Raw genomic sequence first — 11,786 nt, forward strand, 5'->3', positions numbered from 1 at the left:
GGCATTCGTGGTGGTTTTATATAAGCATGAACTGGTCAAGCAACTGTTGTAACAAAAGTTGGCTCAGTCAGATCAAGGAAGTGTTCGAGAAAATTGTCCTAAAAGAAATTGATTAAAATCGACACTTTCATCTTTGTGAAATACAACCCACTAAAGTAAGCTCCCTCCACACCCTCCCCCTTTTTTACGGCTGCGCGCACAGGAGATATCAGGACCTGGGCAATACAGCTATTCCAGCGATAGCAATGAAATTAATATTTTCTGTACCCGACGGTAAAAGTGGCACAGCAATTATAGGAACGAAAAGTTGTAACCAGGGTATAATAAATTAATTTTGCTGTCAACTGAGACTGATCAATAAGCTGGGCTGCGCTGGAGGCTGGATGGGTGGTAGCGTTGCGCGGGCTCGTCTTTATGTGGGAGCAGTGGACCCAAAATGGTGGGTTTGTGCTGCCGCACAGTGCGGCTGAGTCATCGGCTAGCGCTACATGCAGTGGTCTCCCAGCGGCCTCGATACACTTAACGTACTGTGGCTGAACTCCAATGCCCGTAGCATGGCTGAACTTGAAGTTCCGACATCTTTAAAAAGGCTGGAGGCCGATGGTCGCATCTCGGCTTTCCTCCGGTTGCCGTACATCGGCCGCACACGGGTTGCTTCTGAATGGCCGGAGCCCAACGGTGGGAATTTGGCCGTATGAACGTAAGCCGGTCGACTGGCCGACGGAGACTGGTCGTTGGATCGCCATAGGAGTACGGCCGTATACGGCCAAAAGGCCCACATTTGAACACGGCCCGAACAGGTCTGCCGGAAAAAGGCCGGATAGAAAATCTCTGGCCAAAGTACATCGGCTTAAGTTAGGCCGAACGGTCCTGTGCTGCCTGGGATCCCGCTGGAATAGTCTTCCGGCCGCCCCACGTACTTCTCATAATCGTCATGCAGGAATTGATCACATTTACCAAATTTAGTAATTTTTCTCTTTGTCGTGTTTTTTTTCTTTGTGTGTGTGTTTGTGTGTGTGTGTGTTTGCACGGCCGCTGGATCAAAGCGCACAAGGTGCGACCTGCTGCGTACGCCGGAAACAGCGGGAGAGCATTGGCCTGCCACCGCGGCGCCACCGGTCAAGGACAGTGAACAGCGGCGGAGTAGCGGTGCACGCGCGAATTCCCGTGATGTTTTAATGGCGCTCGCGACTCTTCGTGCTGCAAGCGGACACTTTGAATTTGTTATCCCCTCAGTGCTTTGTTCTACGCCACAACGGGACCTATCCCCTTTTGGCAAATGGTTTATCGCTACTAAGGGAGACGGAGTGGCCTCGACTAAACCAGCCCGCCTCTGCGACAGTCAACTTTAAATTCATGCTTATGACAGGTTTGCCCCGTCCTCAGGCCTCAGGATTAATACACGTATTTCATATTATTTTACAAAACGACTTGAAAGAACTTTCACAGACCCCTTTCGTGGTATATAAATGTAGCACAACGTTTTACCTTCTCGTTAAAATCACTTTTGAATAAAGGCCACGATTTTATGTTTCCCTTTATCCGCTGGCGCGACAGTGGATTACATAAGCTTTCAATTCATTCTACTGTATTTTAGGAGCTGTACTAACTATAAATTAGCATCCTTCTGCATATTTTTCGTTCGACGTCTGCTGAATGGGAAATTATGTCTTCTTTCTTGTGCATGTGGAAATAATGAAAATGCTGGGTATTGTGCTTACAATGAAACGTGCGTTTATTAACTGAAGCTCTACAATCTGTAAAAGATCAGTAAATTTTCTAATACAGCAGAACAATTTTGCTTGCATTAAAAGGTAAAAAAAAGTGGAGGTGCCATGGTCCTCAAAGACGTACAACTTTTCTGGAGAGGGGTTTGTGTGCCAGACTTACTAGTCGTTGCACAGTGGCACTCACATTCCCTGCCCAGTTAGCTAGTAGTGGTCGAAGCAGCTTTTTTAAAAAAAAACATCACCGAGGTGGTTCGTGTGCTGAGGTCTGCTCGAACCACACCGTAGTGCAGGGCAGGTAACAAAATGTGGGAGGAGGGCTGAGTGAAGAAGTTTACACAAATTTCCTTTTCTTCGAACTTCAGTGTCTTTCATCACTTCACTGACAAAGTCGCATGTGAGTTTGCACATTTTCACGATCATCATGTTGGGATACCGAAGTTGTCCGTTATCAATTTTCCTTACTGAATCGTAGATGCTGCCACACGGTTTCGGCTCTCGCAGGAGAACCTTGCATGATTCACAGGGCAACTGCAAATAACAAAATCCAGCCAAGTAAAATTTGCCCCAAAAGTACTATGCGACGAAGTATGTAGGCTGCTTTGCTTATTTCGCTTAGCTAAAGAAAAATATTATCGAAATTTCGTAACAGTGGGGAATGGAACATCCTGCCGCAAAAAGAGTGGTATACACGTATATCTGGTGTGGACCTTTACAGTGGTCGCACACCTGCGGGGCGGGACCCGCGTCCTGATTCGGGCCGGAACCCTGTCTGCGGGCTGACCTGAGTTTTTCCTCACTCGAGGTCCGCCTGGAACTCTGCCCTTCGTTTTTAGTGCCGAAAGGGAGGGCAAAAGGAGAAAAATATGAGAAAGAGGGAGAACTGCTGGTTCACATATTATGGTTAACATTCGAGGAAAGCGAAAGTGAAGTGAACATTGTTTACGACTGGCTGACGCGCTAGCGCCGCGTTCGAAAGAATGCAGTAAATAGTGCCAAGCTTAAAAATAACCGTCCTTACCTTCTCCTCAAATGCACGCGCGATGTAGCCGACCAGTTATGATAGGCGTGCTAGTTCGAGGTCATCCGGCACAGCGAGCGAAACATTTAAAACTTCCAGCTCACAGGAAAACCACTTAGCACCGAGGATGACCGCAAGTGGCACGGCCGCGGTGTTGGCTTCTCGGGCTTTGAGTTTTAGAGGTGCATTTGTTTCGGAGCTATGGGGAGCGTTTCCACTCTTTGCAGCTTGGAGGATTCCAACCTGGGGAAAAAATGTGTAGGTTACATGGGTGTGCTCTCCAACGGGCACCAAATATACCTTTAATAGCTTTTCGGCTCTGAAGACCGCGGTTCTTGCATTAACTCTGTCGTTGCCTCTGTTAAACTGTCGAAAGCAACTGGAGAGGGACTCCACGGGGTCGCTGTTCAAGGCACGGGTCAAGACGTAGCGAAAGCTGGAAAAAAGTTTGTTTGATACCTAAGTGAATACGCATATACGTAACTGCGATAAAAGCTATAAAGGAGAGTTCACGCTGGTCACTTACAAAAAAAAAACGAGCCGCTGGGATTCCCGTCGTCTTTGAACCAGCTGAAGGCTGCAGTTTGTGGAGAGTCAACCCCAACGTATTGGCGTCAGAAGTCGTGGCAACGGCACAAGAAAAGGTTTTAACCCATCGCCTAAACAAGGATGGAAGTCTTATTGTGACTGTGTCGTCCCTTGCGCTGTCAACCGACTTCTTCACGTATCCTCCCTTGCTGGCATGACAGTCGAGGCGCTCGTGCCTCGTTCATACATGGCGACGTATGGGAAAATCCAAGACGTGCCCCTGGAGTACACGGATGAGGCACTAGCGAGTTACCTGAGCGATCAAGGTGTGGTATCTGCCCGTCGCCAAGTCACCTACTCACGCGATGAAAATCAAGTCGTCGGTGAGACTCGCCGACGCTCTGTCATCTTGGAGTTTAAGCCGGGTTCCCCTCTGCCTGCTAGGGTGTTCCTTGGTTTTTACAGCTTCCCCGTGGCAGAATACATCGGATCTGCCACACAGTGCTTCAAGTGCCAGAAACATGGCCACATCGCCAAGAATTGCAGAGGAAAGCTTCGCTGCAAAATATGCTCTGGTGACCACTCCCACAAGGACTGCACTTCGCGCAACCAACCCCGCTGCGCGAACTGTAACGGCCCACATCCCGCGTCGTTTGGTGCTTGCCCGAAGAAAAAGGCAGCTACTCTTGCACGCAGTGTCGAGCAAATACAAGGGAAAGCTCCTGCACGACGTTAGCCGCCGTCGAACCCTGAAGTCGTACTTTCAACTGTTATTGTGCCTTCAAGTGACCCTCCGCTTAATGGTGAAGTTCCCACAAACAAGTCCTATGCGCAAGCTACACGGGATCAATCTTCCAGCAAAGCTTCTCAGGTCACACCTGACGCGCGCCCACAGGACGCAGCCTCCCCACCGACTCGACGTCCCCGCAAAGAACAGGAACGGACGACAGGTAAGCCCACGCAGGCCGATATCACCGGTATGCTGATCCCAATGCTGTTCGCAGCAATCAGGGCTCTACTACGTGCCCATCCCTCGTATGGACATATCCCTGAAGTTGAAGCCGTCTTGTCCCTGGAACCTCTCATGGCTGCGTCTTCAACTTCGCGATATGGGTCCGGATTACACAGAAGCTGACTTCATCGGACACCCCTTCCCCGAAACCGCTCATCAACGAAAATCTCAAGACCTGTACAATTTTCCAATGGAACGCTCGCGGTCTACGCTCAAAACTTGCCGATTTTCGCCCACTTGTGCGTACATATCGATTTCCATTTATTGTAATATCTGAGTCTCGTGTTGAGAGTGACTTTAGGTTAAAAAACTACAATTTGCTGCATTCTCAACGCTCGAACGGCATCAGTCGTCTTTTTATTGGTGTCCGCAATGATTTGCCAGTAGCCAGAGTCGCTGTGCCTGCTCATGAATCTGAAGAATATGTTTGTGCCAAAACCATGATTGGAAGACAGCAATTTACTTTTATTGCTCCCTACATAGAGCCAGGCAATGGCTTTGACGCCTCGAGGCTACAAAGCATTCTCACTAGCACGGCCCCGCCTTACCTAATCTGCGGTGACTTCAACGCGCACCATGAGATCTGGGGTAGCGCACATTCAAGTTCCCGTGGAACGAAATTAGCGGAGCTGCTTATCAGAAACTATATTGGGCCCATTAATGATGGCAGCATCACATACATGAAAAACGCGACAGTGAGCAGCTGTATTGACGTTTCTTTCGTATCAAGCTGCATCGCTCAAAAATTTTCCTGGTGCACAGACCTGGAAACGAGGGGGAGCGACCACTCCCCAGTTCTACTATCCTATCTCGAGAAAGATGCAGTCCGATTGGGAAGAAAGGTAAAGTGCACAAACTGGGATGCTTATGAACAGAGCGTGGACCTGAGGATCACTGCAGCGACTTCAGATGACGACCTCATTCCCTTCATGGCTCGATGTCTCAGGGAATCAACGTGTGTCACACGAAGGCGTTCAAACATCAAGACAGATGGGGAGTATGAGCGTTTACGAGCCATTCGGAGGCGTGCGGAGCGGAAGGTGCGTCGCACCAAAACTTTAGAAGACCTGCAACAAGCTCGCAGGGCATATAGACATGTAAGACGCAATCTGGAAAAGTTGAGCAGGCAGCAATGGAAAGATTTTTGTGCAAAATTAGATGTTCACAAGCCGTCATCGCACATTTGGCGCGTTGTAAAGGGAATGCGTACCCATATACCGCAGCTACACCCATTCAGCGCGCTGTCGTTGCACGAAAACATTTCCCAGAAAGAAGCAGCTAACGAATACTGCAAGCTCCTGTCTGCAAGCTCATCTACTCAGATACGCGCACACTCCAACCCTTTTGCGCCACCGGCAGCCGCCTTACCTGCCTTGGACCCGCCATTCTCGATACAGGAGCTCAATGCAGCGATTTCCTACGTCAAGAAACGGTCTTCTCCTGGTTACGACGGAATCCCTTGTGAGGCAATCTCGCATCTATCCCAGCACTCCCGCCTGCGTCTTCTGGAGTATTACAACGCAAAGTGGCTGCATGGTACCATCCCGTCTGATTGGAAATTAGCGAAAATCATTTCTATCTTAAAGCCTGGAAAATCACCAACACGTTACGACTTGTTTCGACCGATAGCCTTACTTAGCTGTGTTGGGAAATTAATGGAAAAGATGATCTTCAAAATTAACAGATGTATAGCGCAAAAAAGACGAAGGACAAAGAATGCACGAGGACGAAGCGCTATATCCTATAGCGCTTCGTCCTCGTGAATTCTTTGTCCTTCGTCTTTTTTGCGCTATACATCTGTTAATAATGATCGACCAACTAGCCCAACAACGTACTTTACTAGATCTTCAAAAGGATGACTTGGTACATGGAAACTAAAAAACTGTACCCACCTCAAATGAATGGATTTCGACAGAACCGATCGGGTATTGACAGCATTATTACCCTAGTATTGTCTTTGGAAGAAGAACTAAATTGCGGACACACACCAATTGCGGTGTTTTTAGATATTAAATCAGCCTTCGACTCCGTATATCACGATGCAATTCTAGCATCCCTTCTTTCACTTGGCTTAGGCGGAAGATTATACGCATGGATTTCAAGCTATCTTGAAGGAAGAAAACTTTTCATGTGCACAGAAGAAGGGCCTACACCGTGTTATGAAGTAAGAAGAGGGGTACCTCAAGGAGCTGTATTAAGTCCTTTACTATTCAATATCGTGCTCATTCACCTGAAGCGTGTTCTCCCCCGTAGGTTCAAGATAACTCTGTACGCGGACGATATCTGCATTTGGAGTGCTTCGAGATCACGTCTAGTTACGCAACAGAAGCTCCAGACGTTACTAGCAAAAATATCAGAACACCTACAGCCTAAAGGACTTCATCTCTCCCCATAAAAAAGCAGCGCTATGGCCTAAGAGCATGGATAGATATCCTTTAATCCTCGGTGGCCGGCCCTTGAAATACGTCCGTACCCAAAGGTATCTTGGTGTTACAATCGACAGAAACCTCTCCTGGGCTCCGGAAGTAAAGAGACTACGTATGCGAATTTCCACGACATCCCAAATTATTGGATATCTTGCTGGCACACGCTGGGGCAGCGATTGTCGTTCCATGGTGCTCCTCTCCAAGGCGTATGTTGACGGCGTGTTGCTCTACAGCCTCCCTGTCCTGCAGCAGCTGTCCCCTACAAGAAAAAGACAGCTTGAAGCGGCGAGGAATAACTGTCTCAGGAAGTGCCTCGGCCTTCCTAAAGGATCGTCGCGTTCTGGGACAATTGCTGAACCCGGCTGCCTGCCCTTAGACGTGTTACGACTTCAAGAAACACTACGAATTCATTTGAGGCACAGGTTACATACAAGAACGCATTCGTTGGCTCATATCGCAGATCGAAGCAATTCCAGCTTTGGGCAAGCAATCAGGGCTAATAAAGCTCAAATTCCAACTAAAGCACCGCAGACAATGCCCCTGGGATTCCCGCCCTGGACTCTGTCGCCCCTTCGGATAAAAACACTTATACGTGGAATTGATTCAAAAAAGCAAATGCCTCAAACCAGCCTACTTCAGATGACACTCGCACACATTAACAAATTTTACACTGCAACGATTCACATTTTTACTGATGGGTCGGCAACATCTGAGTGCAGTTCATCAGGAATTTTTATTCCATCAACTGGGAAAACCCTGTCATACCGCCTTGAGCGACCGACTTCGTCCACGTCGGCTGAGCTTCATGGGATAAAAGAAGCCATCCGATACATTCTTCGCCAGCCGTCGACACAGTGGACCATTTTTTGCGATTCGAAGGCAGCTCTTCAGACCCTGCAACGCGCTAGCTGTTTCAGCCTTCATGAACATGCCCAGCGAGAAGTGAAGTATCTCCACCATCTCGCATTCGTCTCTGGACATCGTGTGACTCTACAGTGGCTCCCAGGCCACTGTGGCATATTGGGTAACCAGAAAGCGGATGAGGCTGCCCGCAGGGGCCTAGAATTGAGAACACGGAGAAGGATTTTTTTCACGAAAAATGATGCCTCAGCTATGACTAAGGCAGTAGTTTTGGCTGAGAGAAACCGCTTATGGTCCCTTCCGGAGTTTCATCAGGCCTTTCTATATTGCATAGACCCGTACATGAGAATGAGGCTGCCGGAACGACTACCTCGCCGACTGGAGACACTGTACCATCGACTGCGCCTTAATGCAGCGTTTACAAATTCGTTCCTTCATCGTATAGGCCAGACTTCCAACCCATACTGTGACAACTGTGGCTCACCCGAAACCATCGAACATATACTACTAGAGTGCTCTGCTTATGCTGAATCAAGGGCCCGTTTACAGCAAAGAATTGAATGTCTCCAACCTGGACCAATAACACTAAGCGTGATGCTTGGACCATTCCACTCACCATCCTCCCAGCGCAAAGCCCTGTCTGCATTATTTGAGTACCTCGAGGACATTGGCGTCGCTACAACACTGTAGCCATCTCCATAGCGTGTGCAGTCAAGTTTTTTACTCAGCGCCCTTAAACAGGACTCTATTCATTTTTAATTTTTATTCTTTTTTTATTATCTTTTGTCTCCTACTCTTCTTCTTCCCCCTTCTTCCTTTGTTTCCTTCTCCCCCCTTCCCCGCAGAGTAGCATATCAGCGAATTCATGCTGGCAAACCTCTCTGCTTTCTCTGTAATAAAGAGTCTCTCTCTATATATATAAAGGTGAAAAAAGGAAAACCTACTTGTTGTCTTATAGATGTTGAATCAATGCCACAGTTGACCTCGTGGTCATTATCGTTGCCTCGCATGTTTCTTTCGTCATTTTCTTTTTTGTTGTGCCACCAGAAAGCTAGATTTCCTCGATATACGTGACGAAGTCTACTTCTAGCCACGAAAGACGGTCGTCGTCGATCAAGTAGAATGGTTCTTCACTTTGACAGCGCGGCTTCAAAGCGCCAATATTGTGAAGGTCATACCACTTCGACACCATTTTCATGAATGTGATGGTGGGCAAACAGTCCTGCCATTCTGTCGCATCAGGGTAGCATTGCGGGTTTTCTTGTAGGAACTCAAGCGTCGCTATTACAACTGGGGAAAAAACTTGGGTAGCCCTTGCCACTTCCATCTTTTCTAGGTTGTACGGTTCAACGTGTGACTGTGTTAGGAACCTCACTGGCTTTACGAGTAGCTGTGACTGAATGCTGAGTAGCCTCTTCAAGTACCGTCCACATTGAATTAGATTATCTCCATCCATCATCTCTCTTTCCACAAGATTATTTCTGAGGTTCTTGATGAGGTGATTCGGATCAAACGACAAAAAAAGAGGATCACCTTGTCTCAATGGATGTGGCACTACATGCACAAGCGTTCTGGGCTCGGAAAGGCTCTTGAAGAGCGCAACATTTGACTGGTGATTGTCGGTAACGATCCTTGTCAACGGAAACCCACATCATCGACTGCCTTCATAACATTCATTGTCATAGAACGAAGTTGCTCACTTCTGAGGCATCGGGTAAAGAAGTTCCCAACTGGTATTACATAGGCAGTTGATAGCACTCGCAGGATGAAGAACAATAACCTGTTCGCCACTTCAGGTGTTGCACATAATTGCTGTTCAGGACCCATGTCAACGAGGCCGAAAACCTTATCAAGTTGGCGATCATACATAACTTTCTGCTGTATCGCCATTTCATCTATGATTAGGGAGCAGAAAATTTCTTGTTCGACTTGTAGCGCTTGAAACTCCGCGCGGAGGCGTTCTGCTATGAGTGATGTGACGCCTATTTGATCTGTTGAGTGCCCGATGTACTTCTGTAGTGTGGCACGACAAGGCAACTTGAACTGGCCTCTTGTTCTTACATACTCGTAACCTTTGTTGGAACACGCTTTCCAGAGCACGCACTCGCTCAGAATTGATTCACTGTACGCTGGCTTCTTGGAAGCGAAATTCGACACTTGATTCTTGATAAATTCGGCGGTTCTATGGCCTTCGTCTGCGGCCCTGAAGAAAAGGGCTGAGGAAAAAATGTTTTGAAGAACGACTTAGAAATACTGATGGCCGGAAATTGGCGGCCAGAATGTTACGGCCTCCCTTTACCCCCAATTCAACGGGTCAGCTTCAAAAAACTAAAAAAATACCTTGAGTAGTAGCACCACTATTAAACGTTCATAATATGATTAGACTCTACTTAATGGAGTACTCACATGAAACATCAAAGCTGCGATAACTAGCGAAAATTTTCCTTTGTATCTAAAGATGTGGATAGCAACTGTTCAGTATAACATATTTTAAATCAATTCTAATCACTGGATGCGTCAGAAAGCTCAGAATGAATACCCTGTTGAGACTGCCGTAAGCAAAACGCTTGGAGTGCCTCGCCATGCATTTCGCCCCAATCTGCCGACATCAGGGCTAAAGTGACTTAACCAACACATCGGCTGCTGATGGCGCATTCTGCACAGCCTTGTGTATCCTGTCACAGTTTCGAACTGATATCGTGCGGCCTAGGCGCGTGCGACCAAGGCCAGCTTGAGCGTGCTCACTGACTCTAGCGCGCACGTCCAGTCTGACCATGATGCAACGAGAACAGTGACATCAAGACTGCCACTCTCTCATGGCTGCCCTCTTGGTGTTCGTTTTGTCGAAGCCGAAACTGCCACGACTAAACAAGACTCAAAATAATTATTTACCCTGCGGTCGACCATCCAATGTTCCCTTCTATTGTTTAATTCTAATGGCAGATCCGGAGCACTTTCGGAGCAACTTTTCTGCTCTGTCTGGAGCAGACGCATTCTGATGGCAGATCGGGAGCAACCAAATACTGTTCCAATGGCAGATCGGGACCGCCGTCGCAGCCGACATCGCTCCGTGGAGCAAGAAAAGTTGCTCCGCCGAAATCTGCGGAGTCGGCCGGAACTCACTAGGGCGCTTACTTTTGCCGCGTGAGGTCGCCAACGTCGCCGACGTCTGCGCTTCCGGTGAGTGCTGGCCTTGGGACGCTCTGTCTAGAGTGAACTAGAATAAGGGAGTGTCCCGAGCGGTGGCGCTGAGCCACTCCGGTTGGCGTCGACACCGCGAGGTGGCGCGACTGCGCCTTGTCGCAGCTGCACTGGCGCAGTGAGACTACGCGGCTGGCCTTGCTCTGTCCTGTTCTCGCGTTCTCTTTCGGCTTTCTAAGGAATTCAGAAGTTAAGCAAGATTCTACACGGCCAAACGTGATTTTTGCTTTAGTTACTGCTGCTCCAGGTCGAGCACAAGAACTGTGGCCTCGATGTGGTGAGCCGTTATGGTTGCAGGCACCTTAGTTCCGCTATCGGAGATTTTGATTCACCTCGAGCTTTATATCTGGTGCGGGCGCTTCTGAATGTCAATGCACTGTCACTTGTGTTCTCCGCAACACGCCGAATATTGCCTGACGAACGATAATTACTTACTTTTCGCGAGCTGGCAGGTGTTCAGCATGGACTGTTAGTCCCTGCACAGGGCAGAGCATCGCGGTTCTAAAAACACGTCATTGCTCGTATAGCAGAATTTAAAAGCGACAATTTTTTTAGCCGGGGTGTTGCAGTCAACTCTGATGTATTATTCAGCGCATGTGCGCAAAAAAGCGCGTTGACCCCCCCCCCCCCCCCCCCTCACCCCCAATCTTCTAAAAGGAAGCACAAAAACGAAACTAACTGCTGCTTGCCTGCCAATATGGTATGGAGTCTTTACTATTTTTCAGAGATCAGAGGTGCTATCATGGCGAAATACAAATTAGTTTGTAGTTATTTCTTTATAAAAAGGAACAGTAACTAATGTTCACTCCTACATGCAATGCTACATGTTAGGCAAAGTTGTGTACAGCTAATGGCCCAGCTTCACCTTTTTCAAACCCGATTGCAATTTTATAATATACATACAGTGAACGAGATAGAACAGTTCACTCTCCTCTGTCTGGCCAACAACAGACCGAGGGCGTGACGTCACAGCCAAAAGTCACGTGATCAAGACATTTTTGTCACTTCCT

General features: G+C 48.0%; 1 pseudogene; it reads right to left on the reverse strand.

The window, feature by feature from the left end:
• Window positions 1-1,927: 1,927 nt before the first annotated feature.
• On the reverse strand, window positions 1,928-8,599 carry LOC144166308 (uncharacterized; annotated as a pseudogene).
• Between the last annotated feature and the right edge of the window lie 3,187 nt (window positions 8,600-11,786).

The sequence above is a fragment of the Haemaphysalis longicornis genome, unplaced genomic scaffold (assembly GCF_048455015.1).
Source record: "Haemaphysalis longicornis isolate Haplotype H1 unplaced genomic scaffold, Haemaphysalis longicornis Haplotype H1 scaffold_168, whole genome shotgun sequence".
NCBI lineage: Eukaryota > Metazoa > Arthropoda > Arachnida > Ixodida > Ixodidae > Haemaphysalis > Haemaphysalis longicornis.